The sequence below is a fragment of the Chiloscyllium plagiosum genome, chromosome 8, assembly GCF_004010195.1.
Source record: "Chiloscyllium plagiosum isolate BGI_BamShark_2017 chromosome 8, ASM401019v2, whole genome shotgun sequence".
NCBI classification, from domain to species: Eukaryota; Metazoa; Chordata; class Chondrichthyes; order Orectolobiformes; family Hemiscylliidae; genus Chiloscyllium; species Chiloscyllium plagiosum.
Window position 1 is genome coordinate 13,432,407 of NC_057717.1, and position 17,210 is coordinate 13,449,616.

The window sequence follows — 17,210 nt, forward strand, 5'->3', positions numbered from 1 at the left end:
AGGGGATTCCTGCACTCCCTGCCTACTCCCTTCGCCATTCCTCGTTGTCGTCCAGCTACCCTCTGCCTGGAACACGACAGGGAGCAAGGAACACCTGTTGGATTAAATTGCGTTTATTTAAATGCAACACAGCTGACAGGTAAGGCTGATGAACTCAGGGTGTGTATCTTTACATGGGACAGGGATATTCCAGTCATTAAAGAAACATGGCTAAGGGAGGGACTTGGGTGTGACCAACTCAGTAATGCTCTTATCTCTGTTATGGGCTGTATCTGGATGATCCGAAGAGGAGCCAACTCCATCTCCCAAACATGGTCTCCCAGGAGCTGCTGCTGGTTGCACTGCCCACACGTGTCGTCATCAGGATCGGTGGAAATCTCCCTGAGCTCTCACATCCTGCAGGAAAAACATGCAACTGCCCTAACTGCCATCTCAACTGTTGTCAAACCAGCGTTAAAAAGACTTTACCTGAGCTTACCTGTACCTTTCTCTGAGCCGCTGCTCACCAAAGCCTCTAGAACCAAAGCATTACTACCTACTGTGCCACTAACAGCACGTCAATCGACCAGTCCACATTTAGTTTTAGTAAGTGAAGAAGGGAGACACTGCAGTGATACATTGTTTGGACCTTAAGCACTCTTTAACACCAGGCCCATACTTGGACTTGGGGGGTGTCTTGTTGAGGTCTTCCTTCTAGCAGTGGTGACGGCGCTGATGAAAATATTCACCCTGATAGCTAATCAGTTCTCTGGTCTTTTCTGTCTATTAGTACTGCATTTATGAATTCTTTGAATCGATTGATTGCTTTCCAAACTGCGTCCTATTTAGAAGGGAGAGATGCTGATGTTCCAGTGAATACAACCTATTAGCAAAGGTTTACCATTAGACATACGAGCCATATGATGCCCACCCGCTTGCTAACTCTGTTTTTCCTCTCAATTAGGACGCAGTTTGGAAAGCAATCAATCGATTCAATGTGGCCAGAGGCAAAACACAAAGTTTAAGATCCTGTAATCTCCTCCCTCATCTTCCGCATCAGTCTAAGATACACTTCATCCAGATCAAGGGATTTGCCCACTTTTTATCATACATCAACTTCTCATTCTTCCCCAGCTTCTGTGTCGATTTGCTCAAGGTCACACTGTCAGGAACAGACATTGAATACAGTAACTGCTCCTCCAAAGTGAAGACCAATATGTCGTACGTCTTTGACATATTCTCTGGCTCTATGCACAGGTTGCCTCCTCAGATCCCAAAACTCCCTATTCTTTCTCTTGTTAACCTCTTACCCTTAATAAACCAATAAAACGTCTTTGGATTCTTGAAAATATTGCCCACTAACACTTTTATCACCGCTCCACCCCCCACCCCATTTTTGCTCTTCTACTTACTTTCTTGAGTTTAGCCCTACACGTTCTCTACTCTTCTGGGACATCCATTGACCTGCTCACTTTATGCCTGTTTTAAGCTTCTCTTTCATTTTTAATTCCATTCTGAATATTTGTACATATCCAAGGATCTCCTGGCTTGTTTTCTTACATTTCATCTTTGAAGTAACATGTTGTGGTGACACTCTCATCAATTCTATTGTGAGCATGTGATCATCACCACCCCCACCTACACGCTGTTCTGTTACAGTTTCACCCAGAAGTAACTGTACTGTGGCCAGATCCTGCATTTTTTGATACATTCTGCCTCCCTCATCCAAAATATTTTTATTTTTCAAACCTTTTTCTTTCGGTCTTTTCTTTAACAAGCTAAAAATGCTTGAGTCACGGTCACTGCTCCTGCAATGCTCTCCCAATCCTGCCTGCAACACTTGACTGGCTTCGTTCCCCACGATGAGGTCCAACTCTGCCCCGCCCTTTGTTGTATCTGCTTCATGTTGATATAAGGAGCTGTCTGGAATAAATGTCAAGTCATCTTTCCACTCTTTTAAAAAAAAATCACTGCCCTAATGAATATCTGGAATTGAAATGTCAAAATATAATGATCCTGTTATTATTTTTTACACACCTCAGGGAATTGGTTATTTATCTGCTGCTGTATTTTCTTTTATCTGGGGTTCGATAATATATCCCCAGCAGTGCATTTGTCATCGTTTTGATCCTAACCTCAACCCACAAAGCGTCATGTGAATACCCTTCCAAAATATGATCCGTCCTAACTGCAGTCATTGACTCCATAATTAATAAGGCCACACCACCTTCTCTTTTACCCCTCCTCTGTCCTGCCTATAAATCTTGTACTACAGAATATTGAGTTGTCAACCCTGACCTCCCTCAAACACATCTCTGTGATGGCAAAAATGTCACACTCCCCCATGTCATCTCTTTCCCTTATCGCATCTGTTGGTCCGATAATATTCCCAGCATTAAGGTAAAGGACATCCAACCTGGAATATAGCATCTGGAATACTCTTTCCCTCGGAGTTCTTCAGTCATTTACTGTTTGTTATCAAGCTACCTTTCCATGAACTAAAACTGCAACTCTGGGACTGAATGAATAATTGTTGATTTGTAATTTCTTTTTTAATTAATGTGTTAATCAAATGCAACTTTCCAGAACTGAACAGTCAGCTCCAAATACAATGAATTCCTGCTGATTAATTCCCTGCTCATTGTGCAGAGGGGTCAGCCCTCAGTAATGGAGAAAGTGAGGACTGCAGATGTTCGAGATCAGAGTCGAAAAGTGTGGTGCTGGTAAAGCGCAGCGAGTCAGGCAACATCTGAGGAGCAGGAGAGTGAAAGCGTTGGGCACAGGCCCTTCATCAGGAAGGCATTGGTGTGTTCCCTTTTTTTTCCATTCCATGATTCATTAGACGTTTGGAACTATACTTGCTCAGGAGGGCAGAACTGTATTTAGCCCTGAAATGGAAAGCAGTCAATCAGTTGTTTGGACAGGGAGTAGACAAAGTGAGGTGAAGTACAGGCTGATTGAAGTACAAATATAAGGATAGGTAAGTCCCCTGGACCAGACAGGAAGCACCCGAGGTTACCAGAGGAAGTGAGGGAAGAGATTGCTGCACCTTTGGTGATGATCTTTGCATCTCCACTGTCCACTGAAGTTTTGCCTGATGATTAAAGGGTGGTACAAATATTTCCTTGTTGAGGAAAGGCAATAGGGATAATCCTGCGAAATACAGGCCAGTCAGTCTTACTTCTGTATTGGGAAAAGTATTGGAGAGGATTCTGAAAGACAGAATTTATGATTACTTGGAAATGATAGTTTGATTAGAGATAGTCAGCATGGCTTTTTGAGGGGCAATCATGCCTAACATAACTTATTGAATTCTTTCAGGATGGGATCAAACACATTGATGAAGGTAGAGCAGTAGATGTGATGTACATGGGTTTTAGCAAGGTGGTTGATAAGTTACCCTGAGATCGGCTCATTCAGAAAGTAAGGAGTCGTGGGATGCCGGGAAACAGGGAAATCTGTGTGCGTGGATACAGAATTGTCTGGCCCATAGAAGGGTGGTAGTACATGGAAAGTATACAGCCTGGAGCTGGGTGACCAGTGGTGTTCGACAGGAATCTGTTCTGGGACTGCTGCTCTTTGTGATTTTTATAAATAACTTGAGTGATAAAGTGAAAGGGTGCTTTACTAAGTTTTACGATGTTACAAAGATCGTTGGACTTAAGGATAGAGTGGAGGGTTGTTGTAGGTTGTAATGTGACATTGACAGGATGCAGAACTGGGCTGATAAATGGCAGATGGAGTTTAACCTGTATAAGTGGGGAGTGATTCGTTTTGGAAGGTCGAATTTGAATGCAGAATACAGGGTTAGAGGCAGGATGTTTGGAGTGTGGAGGACTTTAGGAACCATGTGGTCCATGTCATAGGATGCTCAAAGTTATCACCCAAGCTGATAAGGTTATTAAGACGTATGGTGTTTTCATTAGCCGGGAATTGAGTTTAAGAGCCATGAGGTTATGCTGCAGCGCCAAAAAGCTCTGGTGGGACTACACTTAGAATTTTGTGTTCTGTTCTAGTCGCCTCATTACTGCAAAGAGATTGAGTCTTTGGAGAGGGTTCTGAAGAGATTTACCAGAATGCTGCGTGGACTGGATGGCATGTCTAACAACGAAAAGTTGAGGGAGCTAGGACTTTTCTCCTTGGAGCAATGAAGAATGGGAGGTGACTTGATAGAGATGTACAAGATGATGAGAGGCATGGATAGCATGGATAGCCACAGACTTCCTCGCAGGGCGGAAATAGCTATCTCGAGAGGACATAATTTTAAGGTGATAGGAAGAAGGTTTAAGGAAGATGTTAGAGGTATGTTCTTTACACAGAGAATGGTGGGTGCGTGGAATGCACTGCCAGCTTTGGCAGTAGAGTAAGCTGCATTCGCGATGTTTAAGTGACTATTGGATAGGCAAATGAATGTTAGTACAATGAACGGTATGTCAGTTTGTCTGATCTTAGAGTAGGATAAAAGGTAGGCAGGACTGTACTGTAATGTACTGTTCTGTGTTTTATGTCTCACCCAGCCTGTGGTTTCTTATCAATTATTGAATGCTTGAGGGAGTGTTGTGCGTGAGATCAGGATATTGCTATAGCCCAAAACTTCTAGTTATGTTGTTCATTGTTACCTTCAACTAGTTACCTTTCAATTAGTTACTTTCTGAGGACTGAATATATGATGTCAGTGCCAGTGATATCAACATTGTATCTGTGCAAATGCATCACATCTCATTGGCTCAAGGCTCTATCACTCCCCAATTCGATTTCTTTCTCCGGCTCATCAGATAGATGAGGCACACAAGATGCAACAACACAGAGATGTCTATGACCCCTTGGAACCTGCCTCCCGACCCGTGCCCTGCACTCTGACTGCATCTCCTCCCCCAAATGCACCTCCTGTCGTATCTTCACCATCCCTCCTACCCTTCCACACTCTGATGTTGAATGTTCTGTACTTAGCAATTTTCTCAGCGTTATCCCGCTGTGCCCCCACTTTAATGAATTTCGGGCACGGCATGACATTGAACTCTTCTTCCATCCTCTTCTCCTCAGTGCCCATTTCTTTGAGCAAAGATTCTGCTCCCCGTTCCACAGACTCTTCGCCAAGCTCCAATACTCGTCCTCCACTTCGACCTCTCCCTCTGGCGTTTGTTTGAATTCAATCTGATCACTGAGCATGGTTGTCTTAATTTCTTTGATCCAGCCCTGACTTTGTTATTCAGCCTGTGCTGGTCAGGGTGATGCTGCTGTTGGTTGGTGGACTGACCTCTACATTGCAGAGACTAAGCACCAGCTCTCAGTTACCTCCTCATATCACCTACTGGACCATGACCCTACCATGGCACATCAGGCCATTGTATCAACTATGATAATTGACCACATTTCATCTGGTCATTCCCACCCTACTTGCCACCATTTCACGGTCCCAAAGCTGATGGTTCTCTCATAGCAGAGCTCACTTCTATCTCCTCCTGAAAATCCACAAACAGAACTGCTCGGGCAGACCCATTGCTTCAGCCTGCTCCTGTCACACAGAGGGGTGTGCATGGATACACACGTGGGCCCCAGTCATACCTGTTTTTTCATGGGGTACGTAAACCATTCCCTGTTCCAGTTCTATTCCAGCCCCATCCACAACTCTTTCTCCAATACATAGATGATACCATCGATTCTGCTTCTCTCTCTTGTCCTGAATTTGAAATAATCATCGATTTCACTTCCACTTTGCATCCCTCCCTCACTTTCACTTCGTCTTTCTGCGACTCATCCCTTCCTTTCCTCGGCATCTCTGTTTCCATTTCTGGGGAACGACAGGCCAGTAACATCCAGTATTAACCCACCGACTCCCACAGCTACCTGGAGTATACACCCTCAAACCCTGTTTCCTGCAAATACTCCGTTCCATTCCACCAGTTTTTTTTTTGTCTCCACCGCATTGCTTCTGATGATGTCAATTTCCAAATTGTCCACCTTCTTCCTCAACTGAGGATTTCCCAGCACTGTTTTCGACAGGGCCCTCATCCAGGTCGGACCCACCTCCTGCACTTCTATCCTGACCCTCTCTCTACCCTCCTGCAACAGCCAGAGAATTCCCCTTGTCCCATCAGCGTTCACATGAGAGGATCATAAGCCGCCATTTCCCCCATCTCCAGCAAGATGCCATCACCAGATACGTATTTCCCTGCTCTCCCTTGTCCGCATTCTGGAGGGACCAGGATACCCTGGTTCACTCTTTATTCACTCCCATTAGCCCCCTCACCCCCACCACAGGTCCAATTCACTTGCCCCTGCCGAAGGTGTAACACGTTCGCACTTCTGTCCTCCTATTTCACTATCCAAGGGCCCAACCACATCTCACTGATGATGCAGCACTTTACCGACATTTCCCACAATCTAGTCTACTAGATTCGCTGGTCACAATGTGATGTCCTCTACACTGGGGAAACTAACGGTAGACTGGGTAGCCGCTTCACTGAACATCCAAATTGTGCCTATACAAAAGACCCTGACATTCCAGTTGCCTGCCAGTTTAATACCACATCCTGTTCCCTGGCCAATATCTCCGTGTAGGTCTTGCTGCAGTTTTCCAGGAAAAGTCAATGCAAACTGGAAGAATTACGCCTTATTTACTGTGTGCGGACCCTACAGCCCTTCAGACTCAAAATCAAGTTCAATAATTTTCGGCCCTGGAATCCGCAATGTCCTCGACCTCGACCCGTAATACACCAGGCCTACTTCTCACATAGCCTTCCATTACTCAACCTCTATTTTTATCAACTAACAGTCTCCATTAACAGCTCTCCAGCCTCTTCTGCATATCACCCAACATTTCCCGAGCTATCATCAGTTCTGAGGTAGGGTCACTGGACACGAAACGTTAACTGTGATTTCTCTGCACAGATGCTGCCAGACCTACTGAGATTTTTGAAGCAACTTCTGTTTTTGTTTCAACATTTTCATGGCAACTTCTCACAATGCAATACGTCATCAATATTTAGAGTCTTGAAAAACATAGGAACTTTGTAATTTTTCATTTAATGTCCATAACAAATTATTCGAGATCCAAGTGAGATTGGGGCTTTGCTGTTATCCTTCAGATCAGACAATTTGTCACAGCTGAGAAAGAAAAAGAAATCGAAAGAGCTGTAGCAAAACTCTGCAAATCTGATAGAATCTGAGCAGAGATGCCCAAAATTAACCGTTGAGTTTTCAGAGGTGTCACATCATAATCAATATGTTAACTCTGTTTCTCTCTGCAGATACTTCCTCATCTTTTATTTTTCGTTTCTACACAATTTTAAGTTTGTATCTCATGTTTCCACATCATTATATTTCATGTTTCTTGACATATGTTGACCTTGGTTGTATTTGGACACTGTGGTCCTTTCCTGTTCCTTTAACAGTTGGTGTGTCTGTGACACGTGTATTACGGCCGAAATCTGTTTCTTCTTTAAGATTTAAAGAGAGAGAAAAAACATTTTTCTGAATATCCTGTAAATCTCAGTAAATCCACTTCGTTTGAAAATACGTTTTAGAGGCAACTGAACTTCATGAAATAATAAGAATCGATTTTTGATGATGGAACACTCTGTGTCCTTCATTAAACAAGCTTGTCTCCCCCCTCTATAAGCTTTCAATGCATATCACAGAATTATTGCAGCAAAGGTTGTAGAAACTCAACCCATTATCTCTTCCAGCTTAGAATGAGCTGTATCTCTACTGTTATGCTGTATACTGGCAACTGAAAGCATTTTATTCGTGTGACATGGTTACTGTTCTGCCCAGGACCATAAGAAACTACAGATGGTTGTGTGCACAGCCCAGACCATCACGGAAGGCAACCTTCCATCCATTTGTACTTCTCATTGTCACCGAAAGGCTGATAACAAATAAAAAGTCTCTCCCAAACCGGTAATGATCTCCTACAACCTCTTCCAACAGGGAGAAGATAGTGAGGCTTGAAAACATGGACCAGCATGCTCAGAAACACATTCTTCCCTACCGTAATTAGACTGACGAATTGAAATCTTTAACTTTTCAAATAATACCAGTCTTGCTAATAGCGATCTTGCTTTGCACATCTCCTGTGCAGCTGTAACCTTATATGCCTCACTCTGTTGAAGTACCCCATGAGCTGTGTTTTTTGTCTAATATCATGTTCCTGCACTACTCACAAAACAAAGCTTTCCATTGTACATTTGACTAAAATAAATCAAATCAAATCAAATCGAACACGTGGACTACAGCGGCTCACGGTCTTCTCAAGAGCAGCTGGAAAAGTGAAATAATGCTGGACCAGCCAGTGATACCCATATCCCATTAAGGAATATAAGAAAGTGACCACATTCAGGGAAGAGAGACTGGGAGATCAAATCGCTTTAAATATTGTCTTAGACACATACAGTTTTCACTCGCTATCTGAAAGTAGCGAGTGTTTCCTTCATAAGCTGACATGATGTAAAGTGCAGAAGCATTAACTTGTATGGGAAAAATTTCGGCTTTCTTCGAAAAAGTGAAAATTCTCTTTGGATTTCGTTTGATTAGCGAAAACAGGCCCTAATGTGTGTCATTTGGAAAGGGAAGCGGCGAAAAGCAAACTTTTGAAAAGCAGGGGATACCTGTATTTACATGGGCATGTCATCAGCGAACTTGCAGCTGGCGTTGCTTGGGATTTGGCAACACAGCCGTGTGTGTACAGAGAGTACAGTAGGGGTCTGAGGACACAGCCATGGGAATATATGGAGTACAATAGGGGGTTGAGGGCACAGCCGTGGGTGTACAGGGAGTACAGTAGGGGGTTGAAGTCACAGCTGTGAGTGAACAGGGAGTACAGGAGGGGGCTGAGGACACCACCATGGGAATACAGGGAGTCCAGTAGGTGCCTGAGGGCACAGCCATGTGTGCACAGGGAGTGCAGTAGGGGCCTGAGGGACACAGCCGTGGGTGTACAGGGAATGCAGTAGGAGGCTGAGGGCACAGACGTGGATGTACAGGGAGTACAGTAGGGGGCTGAGGGCACAGCCGTGGGTGTACAGGGAGTACACTAGGGGGCTGAGGGACACAGCAGTGGGTGTACAGCGAATGCAGTAGGGGGCTGAGGGCACAGATGTGGATATCCAGCGAGTACAGTAGGGGGCTAAGGGACACAGCCGTGTGTACAGGGAGTACAGTAGAGGCTGAGGACGCATCCTTGGGGTATCCAGTGTTCAGTGTAATTGTGGTCGAGGTGCAGATACCTAACTTCACAGATTGTGGTCTGTGGGTCTGAAATCGGCAGATCCAGTTGCAGAGGGTGGAGCCGCGACTCAGGTCACGGAATTTTGAGATCAGTCTTGAGGGGATAATACTGTTGAAGGTGGAGCTGTCGTCAATGAGTAGGAGTCTGGTGTAGGGGTCGTTGTTGTCCAGATATCCCAGGGGATGAGAGCAGGGATCGGGATATGGCATCCATTCTCGACCTATTACATCAGTAGGCAAATTATAAGGGATTAGGTCAGGCTGGGAGACTGGAGGTGATGTGGGCCATAACCAGCCTTTCAAATCACTCCATGTTTATTGAGGTTAGAGCCACTGGTCGGTAGTCATTAAGGCACTTTACATGTGCTTTCTCACTTACGAGGATGATGGTGGTCTTCTCGAAGCAGGTTGGGACTTCGGCTTGTAAAAGGGAGAAGCTGAAGTTGTATGTGAATACCTCTGCCAGTTGGTCTCATAGGATCTGAGTACACAGCCGGGAACATCGTCCAAGTCCGTCGCTTTCTTTGCCTTAACTCTCAGGGAGACTGATCATGTCTGCAGCGGTGACAGCGGGCACAGAAACATCCGAGGCTGTCGGGGCAGGTTTCAGCCTGGCAGTCACGCAATCATTCATTATAGACATTCCTTCCCCCACCTCCCTCCATCGTCATCAACACACAGTGACATTGGTTGGTGTAGACACCACACAGTGAGTGTCCAGGCAGTCTGCCGTCAATAGACTGGGATTGTGCGCCATAATGAAGTAAACTCACAACAAAACGGGGCAGGGTGTGCTTTTACTGAGAGTCAGTGGGGCAGGGAGTGAAGACTTTGCAGGTGTAATTCCAGTCAAGACACTGCTTCAACCTGAATTGAATCAAGGACCTTGACTGTTGTGCCTTGTAGATGGTGGACAGTCCTTAGGAAGCCAGGAAATGGATTATACATGGACAAACTGGACAAAGGAGCTGAGGGCAGTTATGCTAAGTTTGAAGATGATGCAGTAATGGTTTGCTGGGAAGATGATATTGAGGAAGTGGGGAGGCTCCAGAAAGACTTAGACAGTTTCGGACTGTGGGAAAACATGTGGCTGATGGAACACAATATGTAATCGTGTGAGAAAATGCAAATTTGATAGGCGGAATAGAGGCAGACACTGTGTTCTAATAGGATCCATTAAATCTGAAGCACAAAAGGATTTTGAATCACTTGTCCTTTCTTATGGTTAATGTGCAGGTTCAGTTGGCAGTTATGAAAGCAAATGCAACGTTCGCATTCATTTCAAGAGAACAAGAATACAAGAGAGGAGACATACTGCTGAGAATGTAATGGGCTTTGGTCAGACGGCATTTGGCATATTGTGAGCTGCTGAGGGAGGACGGCTTGTCATGTGAACGGCAGTGTGTGTACTCGATGTAACTTAGAAGAATGGCGGGTGGGGGGGCATCTGATTGAAACTGATCGATTACTGCAAAGATTGATAAAGTCAGTGTGTAGAAGATATTTCGACTAGTCAGAGAGACAATGACAAAATAGCACAGTTTCAGAGCGAAGGGATGGGCTGAATGGTTTGAATCTATTGCTATATCTAATGCTCTTCAGGTCATAGGGTCTATTATTCAGTGCAGAATTGTAAGTCTCTGATCTGCTCTTGTATTTGTAAGTTGATTGTACTTCACGTTCTGATCAATGGTAACCCCTGTGATATGGACGGTGGGAGGATTCAGTGTCAGCCAGTACTCCATTAATCTGTTGAATATAAGCTACTATCTGTGAGCCTAACCTGGCGGGAGTACATTGTCTCTATGACGATTGTCATTTTCAATCTGGTATTTTCGAAGGATTGATCCTGTGAGGCCAGTATTGTTGATTTTAACAAAACAGGTGCAATTTATCACAGCACTCAGCAATAATATGTCATCGAATACTGAACACCCTTCTAAAAACAAAAAAGTCTAAAATGTTCACTATTAGAAACTCTGCTTTCCTGTTCGTCGTCAAACCAGATAACCTGTCCCATCGAGATGCTCAACTTGGAACTATTTTTTTTTTTAATCGTTTTTGGATGTGAGCAACGCTGGATGGGCCCAGCATTTCTTGCCCGTCCCTAGTTGCCCTTGCGAAGGTGGTGCTGAGCTGCCTTCTCGAACTTGTGCAATCCACCTGCCGTACATTGACCCACTCGCGATTAAGGAGGGTATTCTAGGGTTTTGACCCAGCAACAGGGAAGGAACGGCGATATATTTCCAAATCAGGATATTGACTGGTTTGGAGGGGAATTTGCATTTGGTGGTGTTCCCAAAAGTCTATTTCCCATGTCATTCCAGATGGAATTGTTCGTGAGATTGGAAGAAGCTCTCTGAGGATCTTTTCGGAATTTCTGCATTGTGTTTAGTTGATAGTACACACTGCTGCTCCTGAACGACCGTGGTGAAGGGAGTGAATGTTTGTGGATGTGTTGCAAATCAAATTGGCTGATTTGTCCTGGATGGTCCTTATCTTTTGCACTAATGTGCTGCGCTCTTCCATCATTGAGATTGGGGATATTTGTGGAGACTCCTACTCCGGTGAGTTGTTTAATCGTCCACCACCATTTACAATCGGATTAGCGGGACTGCTGACCTTAAATCTGATGCATTGGTTGTGGGATAGCTTAGCTCTGTCTGTCTCTTGCTGCTTATGCTATTTGGAACGCAAGTAGATCTGTTTGGAAGCGTCAGCAGATTAACATTTTATCTTTATATATTCCTGGTTCAGCTCCTGGCATGCCCTCCTGCACTCTCCATTGAACCAGAGTTGATCCTCTTGCTTGATGGTAATGGTGAGGGGGGGATATGCCAGGCCGTGACGTTATGGATTGTGCTTGAGTACAGTTTTGCTGCTATTGATGGTCCACAGTGTCTTTTGGATGCTCACTCTTGAGTTGCTAGATCTGTTCGAAGTCTGAGCCATTGTCTCCACAAGGACAGAGTGATGGTCACTTTTACCGATACTGCCATGGACAGATATATCTGCAGTTGGTAGATTGGTAAGGATGAGGTCAGGTTTTTTTTTTTACCCACGTTCATTCCCTCACTATCTTCTGCAGACCCAATCTAGTAGCTATGTTCTTTAGGACCCGACCAGCGTGATCAGTAGTACTGCTGCCAAATCAGTCTTAATAGTCAATGTTGAAATTTCGCAGTCAGAATACACTTTGTGCCCTTGCCACAGTCGGTACTTTCTCCAAGTGTTGTTTAACATGGAGGAGCACTGATTCAGCTTAGGAACGAAACTACGTGGTAATCAGCAAACGTCATCTTTGTCCATGTTTATTCTGAAGCCATGGGACTTCGTTGGGTTCTGGAGTCAATTTTGGGGCTCCCAGAGTAACTACCTCCGACTGTATAGCACTGAGCTGCCCCCTTTGATGGATCAGTTCTGCCTTTGGCACAGGATATATCCAGGGATGGTGATGGTGAAGTCTGGGTTATTTCTGTAAGGTATGATTCCATGAGTATGACTATGTCAGGCTGTTGCTTGACTAGTCTGTAAGGCAGTTGTTCCAATGTTGGCACTAGACCTCAGATGTTTGTAAGGAAGACTTTGCAGGTTCTACAGTGATGTTTCTAATGTTGACTTTTCCGATGCCCAATTCGATGCCAAGTGGTCAATCTGGTTTCATTTCTTCGCAACTTTGTAGCGATTGGTACGACTGAATGACTCACTAGACCATTTCAGAGGGCGAATGAGAGTCAAACACATTGCTTTCGGTCTGGAGTTGCATGTCAGCCAGACGGCGTGAGGATGGAACATTCCTTCATTGAACGATATTGGTGAAACAAACGAATTTTTTTTGACAATCAGCTTTGATTTCATTCTCGTAGGTAGATCCTTAATTCCAGGGATATTTTTAAATTATTCAATTCAATTTCCACCATCTGCAGAGGCGGGATTCAAATTCGGGTCCACAGAACAGGAGCTGATTTTCTGGATTGATAATCTAGCGATAATACTATGAGACCTACTTGGAACCACATGTTGTACTCAGCTGCCATTTCTTGTCTTGCCCTGTTTTTCATTCATTGCTTATGTTATCCTGGAATCTCATCATTCATTAAATCCTGATTGAAATACACAGTTATGAACGTCCTCTCGACTGCTCGGATTTCATTCAGTCTCTTTTGTTTGAACAGACATTTCAAGGCAGTTGTACATCAGAAAAGAACAGGAAGTAATAATGGCTGACAGTGCACTGTACGTGTCACCAGACCAGCATGTCTTTCCAGGCACCTAAATCATTTATTGTGGGTCAGAGACACTCAGCATTATTATAGCACGGATGGAGGCCATTCAGCCCATCGTGCAGTCAAAAGCTGTCCAACTGCACAATTGGAGATAGAGTGTGTGGAGATAGATTGTGTGAGAGAGAAATACACAGAGAGAAAACAAGTGAAGGGAGATAAACTGAGAGAGGATAGAAAGGGGGGTGATTGACTGCGTGAGAGAGGAAGAGGTGTTGGATGAGGGTGAAGTTAGATAGGTCAGAAGACAGCATGAGAGTAAATAGATACGGGCAGACAGAAGTTGAAAGTTTTATTTAGAAATTCCTCTGGACTGCAAGTCCTCTGGGCGCCATACGCTGTGAGCCCTGTGCTGACACTGGCTGTCATCCCAGATTATTTATTTCCAATAATATCACAGAGTTGGGTGACTGACAGCTAATCAGAACCCATTAGGCCAATAGATTTATTCCATGATTAAAGCAGAGTTTTTAAATAGACTCTGACAAGAACAGCAGGAACTGATAACCAACTCCACACACCCCCTCACTCCCCCGCCCCGATACTGTGTGAGAGAGTGGGACAGAGAATCTCAGTGAGGGTGATTACTAACAGAGGGGAAATCAGCATCTCAGCTGTTTGTCAAATAATGATTGATAAATATTGCACACCACTTCCATAGTTCTGTAATCCACATTTCAATTTATATAGCTCCATATCAGAAGTTCATTTTAACAACTTTATCTCTTTGTAGTTTGCATATTTTGGTCTGTACAGAAAATCATTTTGCTCCTGTATTTTATACTTCAGAAACGCATTTCATTACAATTGTCTCTGTTAATTCCTCATTGTTGATGCATCCTTGAATTTGTTCTTCATACAAGTTATAAAGCATAACATTCCGATACTGGTGACTGTGGAACACCACTGTCCCTCCGCCAAGTCTGAACAACCATGTCCCCCAGTCTTATCCAACTTCTGTCTTTTTCCCAATGTCATAATTACAATGTAATTGAAGTCCAGTAAACGATACTTCATCACATTCCTTAATATCGATAACATCAACAGCATTACGTGCACCTGCCCTCTCTGATTCTGGAACACCATGACATATCCATGCCATTTGTTTGTTATAAAACACGTTTTCTGAGGTACATTTTGCCGTCAGATCATGGATGATAGATATTCTCTCAATGTTTTACTGATTTTGCAATGATTGATCTGTAGTTACAGGATTTATTTCTCTATTTATGAGGAGAGAAGCATGTTTATGTTATGTTAAACATCTGGCATTACTTCCATATCCAACGCAGACTGAATGATTACACACAATTTATCTGCCATCTCCAACATTCCTTCCTTCAGTCACACTCACATACCACATCCAGAATGCATAAATGTTCAAAGTTATTTTGAATTTTAATAAAACAGTATTGAATTCAAATGGGTTAACTGGAGCTATTTGTTCAGCGATTGTGATAATGTCAGTTACCATGGATCCTATACGTCCCTAGAGAGTTTCTTTCTTCTATCAATAAAGGAATTCTTTCAGGATCTTATCACATAGTATGAGCGGGAGCATCACCCATCCCAGTAACAGGGATCAGTAGCTTCAAAGAGAGAAGTGGAGGAGAAAAGCGAATCTGGGAACATTAGACTGGAAGTTTGTCCAATGGTCTTTACTGGCTTTCCCAGCCTTGGATATCATTAGCATCACGGGTTGAAGATGTACTGATTGTTATTCATGCTGGTTACTCCCCTATGCTTGCTATAGTTGGTGTTCCTGTTAAGTCATTCTGTCTGTCTAGTGAAACAGTGTGAACTGAATTGATGCTCATGATATGTAAATTTTGGAAAGGTGTAAGTCAATGTTTCATTTCCAATCAAATATTCCTTAAAAATTATAACTAGCAAATTACTCAATGCAAATTGCTCCCCAATATTCGAGAATGAAACAGACTGGTCTCAACCTTCTTGATTCATTTTCTCCTGCAAAGTTTACATCTCGATATTCTCCCCATATAACAGTCCTGTCCAGTGTCACCATTAAGAATTCCCAGTTTCCTCCTCAGCCTCAGTGCAACTCCTGAATAAACCATTGTTAGTGTCAAGTCTCTTCTTACCACGTGTCCATTGCAAAATAATTGCACTTGCGATGTTTAACTTGTTCAATGCACAAAATCTGAAAGATGGGAAGACAGTGTATGGTGTTCACGTCGTTGGCTCTTAATCTAGAGTCACAGAATAGAGTCACCATGGGTGGCACGGTGGCACAGTGGTTAGCACTGCTGCCTCACAGCACCGAAGACCCGGATTCAATTCCCGCTTCAGGCAACTGTCTGTGTGGAGTTTGCACATTCTCCCTGTGTCTACGTGGGTTTCCTCCGGGTGTTCTGATTTCCTCCCACAGTCCAAAAATGTGCAGGTTAGGTGAATTGGCTATGCTAAATTCCCCGTAGTGTTAGGTGAAGGGGCAAATATAGAGGAATGAGTCTGGGTGGATTGCTCTTCAGGGGATCTGTGTGGACCCATTGTGCCGAAGGGCCTGTTTCCACATTGTAAGTAATCTAATGATAATCTTTTGATATCGGCTTGCCGCATACCCATTAGAGAAGGCAATGGGTCATCTTCCCTGGTCAGGTCTGTGTGTGACTTCAAATCCACAGCAATGTGTTTTATTCTTTTCTGTCCTGTGGATCAGCTGAACCAATCACTCAGTTCAAGATCGGTATGACATGCTGGCCTGACCAGAGCTGCACACATCCCGTGAGGGCAGAACAAAAGTGAAGGTAGCTCCCTTCTTCTGCCTGTTTCCCATAATCCAGAAGCTGATTTCCATTCAAGTAGGTGGCCATTCACTGTTTTAGATGTTTTCTTTTTGATTGAGTCTCTCACCGAGAGTGATGTCCATCTCCATAGGCACCTCTAGTGCTGGCTTTATTGATGATGACCTACAGGTGTAAGGATGTGGCAATGGCAGTGCATTGCAAGTGAATGGTTTACTGCGTCAAATGAAGGAAACGGAGCCAGCTAAGTGAGGGAAAGGAATTATTGCGATCAACCCTGAGAGTGTTCTTGAGGCAGTATTTGGGGTATTGTGGACAGGTGTTCTCTCCATTATAAGGAGTGATCTCCTTACCACAGAGAAAGTGAACAGGAGTTCGACTAGACTAAGCCCCGTGATGATGGCATCATGAGGAGTGAGTAAAGGTTGATCTGTTGTGCTCTGAGAGAATAAGACGTGATTGCATTGAACACTGAGTGGAATGGGCAATCACTCATTACATACTAAACAGATTACATGACTGCTGTTTCACTCAAGATGCATGGTGTTGGATAGTTAAAGTGCCTCTCAGGACGTTACGTCAACCCACCCCAACCCCGACTTCTCACGGCGATTGACAGAGACAGAAACATCCAGGTTTTGAATAAACTCTCCCCACATTAATACACTGCAGTTGGTGTGTGATCCTGCACTGAATGTCATATTATCCACCGCCCCGACAATAGCCACAATACCTTCATTCTAAAACAGTTAACTATTCTCACCAGCTCTGACATTCATGAAGAACATGAATCCATATTCTCGGAGATGCAAGGTGCCTTTTTGAGGTTAAGACCATAAGATGATAAGACATAGGAGCAGAAATTAGGACAGTTAGACAATTGAGTCTGCACCGCCATTCAATCATCGCTGATAGTTTTCTCAATTCCATTCTCCGACCTCCTCCTTGTAACCCT